Source organism: Mixophyes fleayi, chromosome 5 (genome assembly GCF_038048845.1).
Source record: "Mixophyes fleayi isolate aMixFle1 chromosome 5, aMixFle1.hap1, whole genome shotgun sequence".
Taxonomy (NCBI): domain Eukaryota; kingdom Metazoa; phylum Chordata; class Amphibia; order Anura; family Limnodynastidae; genus Mixophyes; species Mixophyes fleayi.
Window position 1 is genome coordinate 195,438,602 of NC_134406.1, and position 17,689 is coordinate 195,456,290.

General features: G+C 41.3%; 1 protein-coding gene and 1 long non-coding RNA gene across 4 annotated transcripts in view; one reads left to right on the forward strand and one right to left on the reverse strand.

Moving 5' to 3' along the window:
• The window catches only part of FBXO15 (F-box protein 15), a 149,397-nt gene that overhangs the window by 82,332 nt on the left and 49,376 nt on the right, over nt 1–17,689 (forward strand). The window lies entirely within an intron of this gene.
• On the reverse strand, nt 803–1,610 carry LOC142157806 (uncharacterized). Its single transcript, XR_012692643.1, has 3 exons — nt 1,448–1,610; nt 998–1,323; nt 803–901 (listed from the first exon to the last, which is right to left on the reverse strand). It is a non-coding gene; the product is annotated as an uncharacterized LOC142157806 (long non-coding RNA).

The window sequence follows — 17,689 nt, forward strand, 5'->3', positions numbered from 1 at the left end:
GGCGTGACAGAGGGCTGCAGGGGGGGGCAGTGTGATAGGGCAGCAGAGTGGGGCAGCGTGACAGAGGGCAGCAGACAGGGCAGCGTGACAGAGGGCTGCAGAGGGGGCAGCGTGACAGAGGGCAGCAGAGGGGGCAGCGTGACAGAGGGCAGCAGAGGGGGGAAGCGTGTCAGAGGGCAGCAGAGGGGGCAGCGTGACAGGGCTGCAGAGGGGGCAGCGTGGCAGAGGGGGGCAGCGTGAAAGAGGGCTGCAGAGGGGGCAGAGTGAGTGTCTGGATGCAGAGGGGCATTTTTGCATACAACTAAATAAGTATTTCTGTCCTGGCCTAAATACTATTTTGACCCATCTACTTCTAAAACAGGACTGCTCAGTAATTATTTTGGAAGAGTGCCTTGAAAAAATTTGGAGACTCTAAGGGTGCCGCGAACTGCAAAAGTTTGGGAACCACTGCAATAGGGTTATTATCCGAAACGGTACTAGATAAAGATGTCCGCTGTCGTCCATAATCTTCACTCTGGTTATTGAACCCTTACCGGCAGTCATTCGATCTTCACAAGTATACCAGGAAAAGTTTCCTCCGCTCTCTTTCAGATTACAAACTGATCTGGCTTCGTGGCGCTCCTTTAAAATTTATTGGCCAGGCAGTATAATTATATATTTTATGTATTCCTTATTTATCTTTAAACTTTAGTCTTCTTGCCTTAAGGCTTTTAAAGGTGTGTTTATTCTGCACCATTTATGCAGCGTGCATGTAACATGTACATTAATCCCCTTAATACTTAAAAGATCACAGGAGACCAAATTCGGCTTATTTTTTTATTCCATGCTTCTTAATTGCACTTAGATTAACCTATATGCTAAACAATTTAGTGTCATGCTTCTTAATTGCACTTAGATTAACCTTAATTCTTCTGCATTGGGACCATTACCATTTTGCACTTAGATTAACCTTAATTCTTCTGCATTGGGACCATTACCATTTTACACTTAGATTAACCTTAATTCTTCTGCATGGGACCATTACCATTGTCAGTGTCTCTAAACAGATTAACCTAAATGCTAAATAACTTGGTGTCATGCTTCTTAATTGCACTTAGATTAACCTTAATTCTTCTGCATGGGACCATTACCATTGTCAGCGTGTCTAAACCTTGCACCTTGTCTAAACCTAACTTATTTGTTTTTCCTTTTCTTCTTTTTTTCTTTTTTTTGCATTTTCTGAATGCTCTTTAGGGTGAATTGAGGTGACTCTGGCAGGTGGAGCAGGTCACCGTCATCGTCACGTCTTATGCCTCTAAAACGTCAGACGATTACGTCTGTAACCTGTAAAAATGAAAAATAACAGCTTATTAACTTAAAGATTCACTTTTTCATGGTAGACAGAATTTGTTGAGGAAATCTTGTACATCACTGTAATTTATACATTAGCTGGAACATATATATTTACCTCTCCGTGTGCCTTTAGTAACGGTCACACGCTTCTTCTGCCTTGTGTACCGTCTCCTCTTCCGGGAAGTCACTGCCCGAGTTTTGGGCAGGTGGCCCTTCTTTTGTTTCCTTTGATAGGCCATTGTGGTGACCAATTTGCCTTCAGCCAGGAGCAGATGACTTGTGGGCTCCCAGCCTCCACTTTTATACCCTGAGACTACTTATGATGTCATATGGGTGGGGTTTGGGTGTGGCCTGGCCAATATTTGTGACATTATCATTTTGTCATGTGGGTGTGGCCAATTAACCAGTCATAAGGGTCATACTAAACATTAACATCTGCGTTCACAGCAACAATAAAACAGGTGACTGAAATATATGTTCCAGGAGAAGAAAGAAGCAAGCTTTATATTTGGTTTGTAAACACAATCACATATGTTTGGAAACGGTGTGAAAAACAACTCAAACAGACCTACACATAGTGGGAGGTTTATTAAGTACAGCCAGGGTTTCCAGCTGTCAGTAAATTTATTGACACTAAAATAACTGAATTTGCTAACAGTCAATGACAAAAGTAAATGTCAGAAAAAGAACAGACCATGAGATGAAAATGAATTGATCACAAAAATTTCTTACAGGTGATTATGCTTAATCATTAGTCCTCTCTTAATCCAGAAAAGCATATCCATATGTATTGATAATGGAAGCACTCTTTTTGTATATGACACAACACAAATCAAAGTAAAAACATATTATTTATTACCTGATGACAGCTGGATAAAAGCATCAAAACAAGCCAAGCTTCAAATTTGCATATATTCTCCAATCAATGTGTGGATGTACACTTACCACCGCTTGATGAAATACAGGCATGTAGAGTAAGTACTCCTCTGTGAAGTGAGGTGGTAAGATGCCAACAACTTGCCTCCACAGCCTGCGGGTTCGCTGAGTAACCATCACTGGGTATAGGTTCCCCACTACCCTCGTTATTGTAGCACGCAATGCTACATTGGACATTGAGCTGGACAACATCAAATGTCTTCTCAAAAACATTGAACAGATATGAGATAAATGGGATGACATCATCATAGATTTACCCACCAGTCATCACCTACCCACTCAATCCGATGACGAAAAGCACTATAGGTTCAACGTTTTCTATGTAGCTGTAGACTCCAATCTCTCTGGTTTCCAGCGTCCATTTACTTAATTGGAAGTAATTTGTGACTTGTTTAAGTTTCTTTAGGAGTTCAACAAAATGAGTATTGAAGCCCTGTGCTCCGCAGCTGAAAACTTTCAGCAACAACAGAAGAAAGATATTGCCGAAGATTTCAGTGACACACTCACTTTCCTGAAGTGAATTTATAGTAGAAACTTTAAGTCGGAAAGCATGCCAAAGGAACTTCTTACAGAAATCCTAGATCTTTCTAGGGTGTTTCCCAACATCAGTTTATTTGCACATTTTCCTCAGTTTGCCAGCATCTGTTGCTTCTAATGAACATTCTGTGTTCTGAAGAACGTAAAAAGCTATCATCGCTCAACTGTGGGGCAAGAGCGATTGAGTGGGCTAGCTATGCTCAATATCAACTGTGGCGTGGCACAAAAGTTGGATTTTTCCAAATCGATTGCTGTAGTTGCAGAAAAAAAAGCTAGAAAGGCACTTCTAATTTGAAATCTCCAAAATTCCAGTACAACAGTGTGTGTATGTATGTGTGTGTATGTATATATATATATATATATATATATATATAAATGCCTAGTGGCGTGTGTGAAAAAAAAACAACCAAGCTGCAGCGCCACCTGCTGGGTAGAGTTATACACTGACCTATATATTTCTTGAAGGAGAAGTGACAGTTGGGAGTGGTTGGTGGTTGTCGGCGGTGACAGTGGGGAGTTTTTAACAACTTAAGTAGCTTGATGAAGGATGTGGCGATGAAGATGAAGGATGAGGTGATGGAAAAAAATTAAGAGGTGGTGACATGTGGACAAAACCACGTTAAAAAAGGGCGCTTGCGTCGGGAAGTAACGCTCTTCCCCTGAGGAGGCCTTGGCTAGTCCCAAATGCATGACAAGAACCTTTTTAACACCTTAAGTAGCTTGATTTGACTAGAATGCATGAGTATCATGCACAGGTTAACTTGTGTGTGTGTGTGTGTGTGTGTGTGTGTGTATATATATATATATATATATATATATATATATATATATATATATACAGTAATTATTTGTAAATTTTAATAAAGTTAAGCAATAAAATCAATTTAAAATACATTTTTATTGTTTTGGTTTTTTTTTTAAGAAAAGGGAGGTGTGGGGGCCTCTTAATTTGGGTTTCCTTGGGCCTCAATGAACCTCTGATAGGGCCTGGTTGTTAGTGTTGATCACTGAACATCTAGGTGGAATTGATCCACTGTGACCCAGTATTCTAATATGCCCTAAACTATATCTGCAGAGCTCTTAAAAGGTATCCGATAAACATTGGATATATTATTTTTTAGAGGGAGATGCCACTACAGTTTAAGATTGAAGGTATTTTTTGTGTTTTGTACCAATTTTTTGCATTTGGATTATGTGGTTTTGGAATGGAGATTAAACTTTGGTCACTCGTATACATTTTATACTGTTTTTGGGACAGTCAAGGTAGTTTTTGGTAGTTGTGTCATGTCATTTGTAAAAATCCATGAATAGTCATTGCGGGATGTTCTGAAAAACGTGAAAGTTGTGGATTTTTTTAAAGGTAAATAACAAAGGCTCAAAATTCACACAAGGCACACAATGGTAGTCATTTGTGGGCGTTTGGAGAATTCTAAAAGGTAGCCCTAATATTTACAATAAATTAAGCTATTTCTAGATTACTGATTCGACGGGGTAAATGTATTAAGCTGTAAGTTTCTGGTGGGTTTGAAAAGTGAAGTTGTTGCCTATAGCAACTAATCAGGTTGTCTTAATTTGTGGGTTTTTGTTTGTTCACCCACCTCTTGGGGATTGAACACCAGTTCTCAATGAGATTAAGGTCTGGGGAGTTTCGATGTTTTCATCCCCAAGCCACATAGTTATCACTTTTGCCTTATGACAATGTGCTCCATCGTGCTGAAAAAGGCATTGTTCATTACCAAACTGTTCTTGGATGGTTGGGAGAAGTTGGTCTTGGAGGATGTTTTGGCTCCATTCTTTATTCATGGCTGTGTTCTTAGGCAAAACTGACTCTTTGCATAAACTTAATGTAATTGTCAATAAAAGCTAGAGATGCTCACTAACCCCCGTGTTTTGATTTTGGTTTTGGTTTTGGATCTGGATTACCGTTGTGTTTTGGTTTTGGTTTTGCAAAATCGCCATTGCATGTTTTGGTTTTGGTTTTGTTTTGCTATTTTGTTGGAAAATCAATGTATTTGGGCATAAAATAACCAAATTTAGTGCTCCACCTGTCTCTTGGATAAGTAATGCAATTGTAAAGCTAATAAACTGTATTTTTGATAATTTAATTCCTGGTAGGTAGGCCTTCATGAATTCTACACACAAACCAGATTGTCTTCCTCTCCATCTATGCATATTGGCAATGCAGCCATCGTCTTTGGGTGTATATTACACCCTACACTTATAGTTAAATATGTAAAGAAATGGACAAAGGCAGTTTGATTTCTGTCTCTATAGCCCCCCCCCCATCACTTGTAGTTGAATAGAAAAAAAGCAGCCTGCATAGACTGAGCAATATAAAAAATAAATGGACCAAGGTAGTTAGGTATCTGTCTGCATCATAATCATCAACATCATCATTAGCGCCCTCGTCGCCTACACAAATCTCCCCCTCATCCTCTTCTAATTCCAAAGTGGCATCCTCAATTGGTGTATCACCGGCTACACTCGAGCTGTTCAGGCACACATCAGCAGAACTGCTGAAAGGGCCCTTCTTTATGGGTACATTCTCGGAATGCTCACGATTAGACATACCACTGTTGGATGGACTCTCCACAGGGATTGGCCTTACTGTTTTCCTGCAGCCCGGCTTTCACACGTAACAGTAGTTGTGCACCACTTTTGGAATTCAAATTACTTGGTCTTGCAAATTCTATAGACAGCCCTGCTTGTCTTCCTCTTCATCAATGACTCTTAGCAATTGAGCACTCGTCTTTGGGTGTATATTACACCCAAACCTTATGAGTGCAAATTAGTAAAAATACAGTTTAATCCCTGATAGGCCCTCCACCATCCTTTGCATGTTAATAGTAGGATTGGTTGGAGTTATGGTCAAGGTCACACATTTTTTTTTCAAATCCTTCAAACCAGCCCCGATGTCAAACTGTTGTGGTCTGCCACCTGCGTCATCCCTGCTTGTGTTTGGAAAGTGCAAATTGGTGCCAGAACCTCACCTGCCACTGGTGCCACACTGCTGCAGGACTTACACAATCAACCGCATCCTCATCAGCGCCCTCGTCGGATACCCAAATCTCCCCCACATCCTCTTGTAATTCCAAAGTGTCATCCTCACTTGGTGTATCACCGGCTACACTCGGGCTGTTCAGGCACACATCATCAGAAATGCTGAAAGTGCCCTTCTTTATAGGTACACTATCAGAATGCTCACGATTACACATACCACTGTTGGATGGACTGTCCACAGGGATTGGTGTCATTTCTGATTCAGAGCATACATTATCCTCTAATGCCTTACTGTTTTCTTGCAGCTCGGCTTTCCCGCGTAACAGTAGTTTTGCACCACTTTTAGACTCCAAATTACTTGGTTTTGCTTGGTCACGAGTGACCGTCCAAGAAGAAGGCTCAGTAACATTTTTTGATCTGCCACTAATAGAGAAAGGCGAAGGCCTCATTCTTTTTTTGCCACTGCATGTGTAGAATGGCATATTGGCAATTTTTTTTTTATCAGCAGTTAACTTTTCCTCAGTTACACTTCTTTTTCACTTCAACACGGTAAATTTCTTTTTGGTGTGTGTTTTTTTTTCACAGATTTAAAAAGACTATGTACTTTTACATCGCCTTTCTCAGATGACGTACTGGGAACACTACCATCAGGACTGGTGACAGAACCTGGTTGCGGATTCTGCTCATATGTGGACTGCTTTGAATCCATTTTAATGAGCCCAAATCACTTGTAGTGCAAAATATTGTATTAGATAGATATTGCTGACAAAGATGACTTTTTTGACAGCCAGAAAAGTAGTTATAAAATACTGGGGAATGTTGCACACCCCAAATCAATTGTAGTGCAAAATAATGTATTAGATAGATATTGCTGACAAAGATGACTTTTGACAGCCAGAACAATTTAGTGTAAAACACTGCAGAATATGAGACACCCCAAAAGCACTTAGAGTGCCCACAAAAGAAAAAAAAACCTCCTCTATCCTCCTCTATTACTGCTCTAATAATTGCAAATGGTATTAATATTGTAATTGTAGAGATTAGGATAGAAACAGTTATGTGTACACTAATTGCTCTGTCCCTGCGCTAATATAGCCTGTGACCTAACCCTGCTCTCTCCCTCTGTCAAATGGCGATGGATTGCTGTGAAGGCTGGTATTTATGCTTTTCAAATCTCGCAAGAACCGAGCTCCGAAATACGAATACGTCACAATGACATTTTGCCTCGATTTCGATTCCGAATGGGCGGGAGGGCTCGGTACTCAGATAGGCGATATTCGGATGGATTCGCATCTCGGGGAACCGAGTCCGCCCATCTCTAATTGTAATACTCTTCTTCAACCTTGTCTAGTAAAGCCTGGAGAGAGAGAATAGATGGTGAGCATAGAATCTAATATTCAGAAAAAGACACATTGTATTGTGCAGTTGGTCAATATTGCACAGTAGAACGTAAGATACGTTTCTGTTGTTAAAAGCATCTCAGTAAAATTCCAGGCAAAACAATGCTTTGATATATGTTTATACTATCCATGATTGCGTGCTATCTTGGACTGTACTTATGAAGGCTCCGATCTTTTGATGTTGAAAGATATTGAACGAATTGACTCTGTGTAGCTAATTGTCCTTTGCTGTATGTTGAAAAATTTAAATACAAAATAGTGTAGCAATAAAACTACATTTTTTATTTCTACTTTAATTTATCTTACGCCACTTAGTACCACTCTAAATCATTTTTCTTTTTGACTGATTGGTTTGTGGATTATTTTTTCATTACTGAAATGTTCCACATCCTGCATAAACACATTTGTTCCTACAATGTAGAAATACAGACATGTTTTTACATGCAGCACTCAATTTTAGCATCTTCTTATAATGTCAATTCCTCTTTAAATGTTAATTTAAATACTACATAAAAGTCACATCAGCTTTCTGTTAGATTTACTCTAGCCCTTATCATTTTTTTCCATGTAAATATGTTTGTTTCAGATATAGCTAAGGTACAAGTAACTACCAAAATAAAGGAAACACTCCTGTAACTTATCAATAAGGCATGTTGTAATCAGAAGATTCATACAGTTGTATTTCATAGTTTAATTTAGAAATTAGCTACCCATCATGCTTAGGGTCATGTGTAAAAGAAGTGGCCAAGCAACAAGACAAGCGATTGTTGGGGCACGTTAGATAAGAGATGAAGGTTATGGTGTTCCACAATGACAGCTAAGGGGCCTGTTGACATGGAAGACTATAGAAAATATATATTCAACTAAGGACAAGTTCGGATGAATCAGTGATGAGTGATGCCCGCAACAACATTTTTCACCCCATTAACTGCCGACATTTGTCATGGAGCAGTGGGGTTGCATCCCTCTGTCTGAATTCCAGACACTTGTAGAAGATGCATTAAAGCTTTGCACTTTGTTGTGGCCCAATATCCTATTACATTATTTATGTTTTTCTTATATTTTGTTGAGTTGCATATAGCTACTTCATCATGCCACGAGTATTTAGACAAGTAGATTAATCTGGAAACTAATCATCAATATACCAGTTTAGATGCCACTTGAATTCCAGCCATCCAATAAAGTATCAATAAAAAATGAATAATAAATCCAAATACAACTCAGAAAAGTCTAATATTGACCTACCAGTCCTTTATTTATATGCACAGTGGGACTCATGTACAGTTGAATGTACGTCTGTTTCATTTGTGTAAAATGCTCATTCCCGTACACCAAAAATTCATATGCATACATCTGTTTGCAGATTTTGTCACAACTTACACTTATGACTCCATACGACTAGAGAGGCAGAATGGGGGAGGGAAGGTTGATGCAAGCATAACAAAACAATTGTATTAATGTGATGTACACTACAAATTATGATTATGTACAGAGTTGTAACTTAAAATTTTAGTGCCTGGGGCGAAAATGTCAAATGTCGCCCCCCCTAGCCCTCAATTTTAACCAAATGAACCTAAAATATTCCTAAACTGCGCCCCCCTTCAGCGTTGCTCACTGGGCGGTCGTCCCTATCGCACAGTCCTAGTTACAGCCCTAATTATGTATTCATTATTAGCTCTACCAACAAGGGCAGTAAGAAAAATAACTGCTTGTCGATTGCCTGCAGTAGATTTATATTGGGCCAGTGGCTCTATAATGCAAAAATACATTACCTGTTAAAGGGGTCATGTGTTCCTGTTCACATTGATATTGTGACATCTGGGCTGCCACTGATTGCCAAAGTCTCTAGTGTTGTGCCCCCGCTCAGCTCTTATGGCCATGTGTGCGGTCCAGCATATGCACAGTGAAGCCTCGTTTTGGCTTTTTGTTCCGTAACGGAAAGCTGCAGTCACTTCACTGGAGGGGGGGTGACGCAGACAGCCTAAGCACTGGTAGGGGTGTGGCCAATGGCGGGCGCGGCACAAAGCTCCAGTCAGAGGAGGTCAGGTGGGAGCCAGTCTATAAACCCTCTGGCTTCCCGCCCTGAGTGGGCAGAGATTGTTAGCTGGGACTCAGGCAGGAGGTGGGTGGTCCCGGGTCTCCGGCTAGTATTGGGGGGTGCAGCAATGCAGCAAAATAGAGCACCAAAACAGTAAGAGCCCTGTGAGGAGTGATAAGCGAGGGGGTGAAAGCCCCAAGTTATTGGGAGCATCAAGAGGGTAAAGTGGTATTGAAGCGGATCCCCATCTTCAGGGGTACCCCAGTTGAGGCATCAGTTCCTGAAGTGGGAATGCCTAATCAAGAGGGCGAGAGTCCCCACAACAAAGTAGAAAGGAGTAGAGGAGCCTTTCCATGGAGTGTAAGATCTTCCCAGGAGAAGAGAGAAATGTTTAAGTGACGTACAGTGACCCTGGATAGGGGTGAGTGCGCAGGAGCTGCCACAAAGGAGCATTTGTATGACAAAAGAAGAAGAGAGAGCCCCTGGATAAAATAATCTGGATTGTTCCCTTAACAATCGTTCTAACCTACAGTGAGAAGGATGAAGGAAGGTCCATTGTTATTGGGGAACCATTCCGTGCAGTCGTAGAAAACCCCCCCCCCTTGGAAAGTACCCCATGCCGTAATGGGGGGGTTGCTGTATGTAGGCAGTGTGGCAAAAGTTACAAAGGAGGGTCCCTGAGTTAAGGGATGGTGTACACGAGCCTAGTGCAAGAACCTCTGGACCATGCCTGCCATCTGACTCTGTATATGATTTGCTTTCACTGCTGCTGTCCCTACAAAACCGGGTAGTGAGCTGCCAGATTTATTTTACTGCTGCTAAGTGTGTGCTGGAGGAGTTGCAGTTGTCATATCACCTCTATCTGCAACCGTTATGTTACGTGGCGGAGGAAGAGGAGTGTAATAAAGTATATTTCTGTTTGAACCAAGATGGTCTGTCTCCCAATATTTATGTACACTTACACTGCACTGCCTCTAGTGGCCACACCACTGTAACTGTCATTTAAATCCCTGAGTATTCAGGGGATCTCTTGGTGGTGGATGCCATACCCACGCCAGAGCAGAAGAGTAGAACGACAACGAGTGGGGTACCGAGCAACATCAGGATACCCCGAATAAGTGTGCGCACATCGCAACACCTGTACCAGAGGGGTTTCACAGCTGCACGGCTATTAATTAGCTAAGCTGACTGAAGATTAAATCAGCTTGCATTGGGTGCTTCATGGGAGCGGTTCATCGATTCAATCGGGATTTTGTTATCTCTGCCATATGGATTACCGTCTTCCAATTGGGTTATGTCAGAGCAAGACAGGAAAAAAAGTCAAGTATTCATAATTTTTCCCCATAAACCAATTATTATTTATAGGGGCATCCTTATACCTATTATGGCAACATCATTGCTGCTATTAGTAATTAGGGCATCATTATTACTATTATTAATGAGGGCATCATTATTATTGGATCAATACTATTTTTAGCATCAGGGGCTTTAATCTTTATTTGGGATGAAAGATAATGTAAAACCGTCATGCATCAGATACGGTGTGTTTTTTCAGGCTGAACGCTGTGTGTTTGAGACGAAAACAGCATGCGATGTATAGCGGTTTGAAAAATTCCACAAAAACCGCCCCTTAGTAAATTTCCCCCTAAGACTAATTTACCTCCTGTAAAGCAAAAACACAAGAGAAAACAAAGTCAACTACCAGTCAAACCACTCTGCCTCACGCTAGATGTCACACTTGTCACACAGAGTAAGAGAGACTCTGATATCGGAGCTGTACTACAGAACATCATGCGGAGACATATAAAATATGTATTTGAATTTAACTTGCACTAACCACTTTTGATTTCTTGGGAGTCATGGGATTTGCATCAGTTGTGAATTCTTAAAATAAGTATGAGACAGAAAGCCCAAAAGCTAATATTGCTAGAAAATGAGAAGGTGGATTGCATGACATGACATATATTTTGCATATTATTAATGATTATTATCTGTATTTTTTAAATTATTATTATTATTACTTTTTTTTTTTTTTTTTTTAATTTGTGCAATCTAGAATGAGATGTTCATTATACATCCATCAGCTTTCCTCAGTCTTTAATTCCGGAATCTGTGCTGTTGCTAGGCAACCAGTGCATTCAGTTTGAATATGGAGATTCATCCAGTTTGATATCTGAATTTTATACACACTCTAATCTGGGAATTTGAAAGTGATTCGAGTGGAAGCAAATCTTGATAACAGAAAACAGCATGAATGTGAAGGATATTATTTCAGGACAGTCAAATAGCATAATTTTTCTTTCTACACTTACATACCTCCCAACTGTCTCCACCGGGACGGTCCCGAATTTACGGCTCTGTCCTGCTGTCTCTCCCGGGAAGATGTTTATCCCACGGGTGGGAATGTTAGTGGGTAGGGATATAGCTAATGGGCAGCCTAGCACTTTACAGCACTAGTCAGCCCTCTGGTGGAGTGGCATCGCCCCCTTCGTGACATGGTCACGCTCCTTGTACTGCTGCCGGGGACTTGCATGTCGGGAGTTATGCTGATGTAATGTAAACAGATTGTGTGTGTGTGTGTGTGTGTGTGTGTATTACGTCATTTAGACTATAAGCTACTTTGGGCTACCCTGGCTAGATGGATTATCCCCTACTGGAGTTCCCACAACAACAACAAGTTGGAGTGAGCAGAAAAATATATTAAAACAATCTTGTAGCTAGAAACTAAAACATAGTAGCCAACTAATATATCTTTCAAATCCACAGAGTAGGAAGCTAAATAGATTTTTTTCTGCAACCACATGTGTAATTAAAACTCATTCTATTTTATATAAAGCAGAAGAAAACAGGATTCAAGATATTTGGCACTAAATTTTACCCAACGATCTCAAGAACATTAAAAATAACTAATACAAATGTATCTGATATTCAAAGGTATAACATAAATCCCCGTAGATAATAATATCACCAAACATATATAAAAATAGCATATAGACATCTATCAAAGAAAAAAAAGTTCATCATTCCGCGGACCTTCTTCTGTTGTATCAAATTCCATATGTGATTGTGAAATAAATACGATCTCTGTATGTGACATACACCTCACCATCACCTCTGTGTTAAAGTAAGAATTGAATTCCTACCAGAAGATGTAAGATCGTAGGTATTGAAACAGATCTTTGTTTCCTTCCTCACTCTACCATTAGGGACATTACGATCATGGAAACAAAAAAAGATATACAAATCTAGCGTAACATAGTCAGAATGATGGAGTTTATTTCATCCCATTCAAAAATCACATAACACGTAAAAACAGGACATAATCCAGCGGATACATAAAAAACAAAAGTATGTATGAATACTCCTACCGGAAAACAAAACTATAATTGCATGTCATGGATCTGGTAGATGTTAAATACTCCCGGGATCCCAATCTCATTTCATGTCCACAGATTTACTTTCAGAGATGTAATAAAACATAGGAAAGTATTCCAAATATGTTTGTGAATCAATCTAAAGCCTCTGACGTGTTTCAACCGTTAAAGCAGTCCTTTTCAAGGAGCTATTTTATGCTTCTATGTCCATTTGTGTTCATACATAAATCTGCCTGTGTTTGGTTTACAGCACTTTTTTGTTTGATGCTTTTTACAGTCTGTGATTGCCCGAGCAGCTAATATAACTCATAACTATAACTAATAACATATAACTGAGATAGCTAATATAACTAGTCAATGCATTCTTCTGTCATTCTGCAGTGTGCTCTGTACCAAATTGCAGCATGACTAGTGCTTAACCAGAGGTATAGACCCCAGTGGCTGGTGGCCTCTGCTACAACATACAGAACTAACAAGTGAATGTGCCCACTAGTGGTAGTGATGCAATATAACAAATAACTGCTTTGTGTCCCCCGCCCCTCTCTCTCCTGCTGTGTGTCCCCCGCCCCTCTCTCTCCTGCTGTGTGTCCCCACCCCTCTCTCTCTCCTGCTGTGTGTCCCCACCCCTCTCTCTCCCCTGCTGTGTGTCCCCGTCCCTCTCTCCCCTCCTGTGTGTCCCCACCCCTCTCTCTCCTGCTGTGTGTCCCACCCCTCTGTCCCCTCCTGTGTGTCCCCACCCCTCTCTCCCCTGCTGTATTTCTCCCGTCCCTCTCTCTCTTGCTGTGTGTCCCCACCCCTCTTTCTCCCCTGCTGTGTGTCCCTGCCCCTCTCTCTCTCCTGCTGTATGTCCCCGCCCCTCTCTCTCCCCTGCTGTGTGTCCCCACCCCTCTCTCTCCCCTGCTGTGTGTCCTCGCTCCTCTTCACATGGCTCTGCTCGAAAAAGGGAGAGATGCATGCACCTAACAGTAGTACACACAGCATTTCCTGTGTATATAATGGAGATAAGAAGAGTTGGAGAGCAGCCAAGCACTGTCTAAAATTATAGACATGGCCCCATGCATGCTGGTCACACCCACTGGCGGTGTGACATGGATACCCCTCTCTACAAATCCTGTGTTTCCCCCTGACAAGAACCTGACAAAAAACAAATAAACTCTTAACTAAAGTCCAGCACTCAGAGAATAACTGGCAGCGGTTACTGAAGTCTGGTTCACAAATAATAAATAAGTAGCAAACAGGATTCACGGCTGAGGTCCGGTTCACACATATTAAGTAAAATAGCAAGCAGGATAAAAAAATGTTACCGTCATCATCTGGATCTTCATCTTCACCCTCATCAGTGTGTACGTCATCATCACAGACTATCAATTCATTGCCGCTTGAATCCGCCATTAGAGAACAGTCAGTGCTTGGATGTCTTTGATGGTGAAGGCCTTCCTCGTGGAAGATGTAGTTCATTTTTATAAACCTCATTTTCTCCACATTTTTTGGAAGTAACCTTCGACGGCGATCACTGACTAAGGTCCCTGCTGTGCTGAATACTCTTTCAGAGTACACACTGGAGGGTGGGCAGCTTAGGTATTGCAAAGCAAGTTTGTACATGGGTTTCCAAATGGCCTGCTTTTCCTCCCAGTAAGGAAAGGGACTGTCTGACATTTCCATATCAATTACCTCTTGAAAATAATCCTTCACCATCCTTTGCATGTCTATACTCGTATTGGATGGAGTTATGGGCAAGGTGACACATTTTTTTGAAAAATCCTTCAAACCAGCCCAGATGTTAAATTGTTCTGGTCTGCCCCCTGCATCTTCCCTGCTTATTTTTGGGAAATTTAATTTTTTACGAGCAGCAGCAGCTTGAGAAAGTGAAGGAGGACACGTCGTCAAGCTGAGGCCCAGTTCAGCGGCCAACTTGCTGAGCAATAGCTCCTTGCAAAAGTTCATATCTCGCTCATTTACAAGTAAAGACTGAATTTAGGTCTTAAACCTTGGATCAAGCACAGTGGCCAAAACGTACTGATCCGAGTTCAAGATCTTAATAACTCGAGGATCATTGTGAAGCGAATGAAGTACTTGATCGACAAGGCCAACATACTTTGCTGAATTGCTTGCTTTCAGCTCCTCCTTCAGTTTCTCAAGCTGCTTTTCCAATAGTCTAATTAAAGGAATGACTTGGCTCAAACTAGCAGAGTCTGCACTCACCTCACACGTCACAACTTCAAATGGTTTCAGCACCTTGCACAGCACTGAAAGGATTCCCCACTGTGCAAAAGTGAAATACATCCCCCCTCCTTTCCCAATGTCATGGCTTGTGCAATATGCTTGGATGGCTTTGCGTTGTTCCTCCATCCTCTGAAGCATGTACAGGGTGGATTTCCACCTAGTTACCACCTCTTGCTTAAGTTGGTGGCAGGGCAAGTTAAACTGCTCTTGGAGCTGCTGTAATCTCCTACATGCTGTGGCTGAATGTCTGAAATGGCCTGAATTTTTACGGGCCACCGAAAGCATCTCCTGCACCTCACGGTTATTTCGTAGGAAGCTCTGCACCACCAAGTTGATGGTGTGAGCAAAACAGGGAATGTGTTGGAAATCACCCAGCTGTAATGCTCGCACTATATTGTTGGCGTTATCAGAAATGACATATCCTGGTGAGAGTCCAAGTGGTATAAGCCATGTATCAATCACATCTCTCAGTTTGCGTAACAAATTGTCAGCTGTATGCCTGTTAGTGAAGCCGGTGATACAAAGAGTGGCCTGCCTGTGACAAATGTTACATAGTGGTGTAAATGCTGCTGCTGTTCCTGCTGGTGAAGGTGAATGACCAACCCAGTGGGCTGTCACAGTCATATAGTCTTTGGTTTGGCCACTTCCACTTGTCCACATATCTGTGGTTAAGTGGACAGTGGGCAGAATGGCATTTTTCAGCGCAATCTCTACATTTTTACACACTTTTTGGTATAGTTGTGGAATTGCTTTACGGGAGAAATGGTGTCACGATGGAATTATGTAACGCGGACAAAAACCTCAATTAACTGTGAAAAACCAGCTGCATTTATTGTGGAGATTGGACGCAGATCTAACACTAACATTGCAGCCATGGCGTCTGTGATTCGCTTGGCGACTGCTGTCATATTTGCTTCCCCTAGCAAATGATTGTTTCACATTTAATTGCTGAAATGTAGGACTGCTCATTTTCTTGACCTGCCTCTGGGCTGAAGATTCACCCCCAGCAGCAGCAACAGCAGCAGCAGTGGGACTAACGCTTTCTTCAGAGGAATCAATAATAGTGCAGGAGTCATCCAGCCTTAATAAGTGTGATGCCGGGATAACTACGAGCGCTACTGACGATATTGATGAGGATGGTGTGGTGGGTGTATTTTGTAGCCGTCGGGATGTCGGTGACCGGAGGGTCCTAGCTGATGATGGAGTGCTTGTAATTTTTTGGAAGAACTTTCAGCTTTTCCCAACACTTTGCCATGAACTCTCGTTAAATGGCGTAACATAGACGAGGTTCCAAGATGGTTAAGGTCCCTCCCTCGACTGACTGTGGCTTGACATACACTACAAATGGCTATACAATTGTTGTCTGGATTTGGGTAGAAATAATTCCACACATAAGAAGTGGATTTTTTTTGTTTTATGCCCAGGCATGACAATGGCCTTTTTCTTGTCACGTGCCAGAACTGCTGCCACTGGTGCAGGACTTACACAAACAACCTCATCCTCATCAACATCCTCATTAGCGCCCTCGTCGCCTACACAAATCTCCGCCTCATCCTCTTCTAATTCCAAAGTGGCATCCTCAATTTGTGTATTACCGGCTACACTCGGGCTGTTAAGGCACACATCAGCAGAACTGCTGAAAGGGCCCTTCTTTATGGGTACACTAACAGAATGCTCATGATTAGACATCCCACTGTTGGATGGACACTCCACGGGGATTGGTGTCATTTGTGAATCAGAGCAAACATTATCCTCTAATGCCTTACTGTTATCTTGCAGCTCGGCTTTGATGCGTAACAGTAGTTGTGCACCAATTGTAGGCTCGGTAACTTTTTTGGATCTGTCACTAATAGAGAAAGGTGAAGGCCTCATTCTTTTTTCCTCAGTTAGACTTCTTTTTTTGCTTCAACACAGTAATTTTTTTTTGGTGTGTGTTTTTTGGACTGATTTCGAAACACTGTGTAGTTTGACATCGCCTTGCCCATATGACGTACTGGGAACACTACCATCAGGACTGGTGACAGAACCTGGTTGCTCATTCTGCTCATATGTGGACTGCTTTGAATCCATTCTGATCCCAAAGCACTTGTAGTGCTACAAATTGTTTTAGATACTGCTGACAAATATGACTTTTGACAGCCAGAGATATTTATGCACAATTATGGGGGACACCCCAAAAGCACTGGGGAGTGCTAAAAATTATTTTGTAAATCTGCTGACAGATAATACTTTGGACAGCCAGAAATATTTATGCACAATTATGGGGGACACCCCAAAAGCACTGGGGAGTGCTAAAAATTATTTTGTAAATCTGCTGACAGATAATACTTTGGACAGGCATAAATATTTATGCACAACTAGCAGAATACCCGGCGTTGCCCGGGATTTAAAGAATGTTTATTTACAAAGATCAATCTAAATATTAAACATACATGTAAATAGCATGTTAAAGTTGGACCAGTAGAAGGTGAAAAGTGAAAATGTCAAACTGTATTTGAACTGTATATGATGGAACGAACCGATAAACAATTACTTCAAAACAGCTTGATAAACTATATTTCTCGTTTCTTCATTTGGGGCAAATACATACAAATTTCTTGGTGATCCAACTCTTGAGCACACAACGTAAAACTGTCCATGAGAAAAGCAAGGTGATTCCAAGTTGACTCCAGCTACATGTAAAGATTGTCCTTGGGCCTTATTGATAGACATGGCAAAAGCTAAACGAACTGGAAATTGTAGACGCTTAAATTGAAATGGCATATCAGATGGAATGAGAGGTATGCGTGGAATGAAAGCATTGTCACCTTTTGCACAGCCTGTCAAAATAGTTGCTTCAATGACATGAG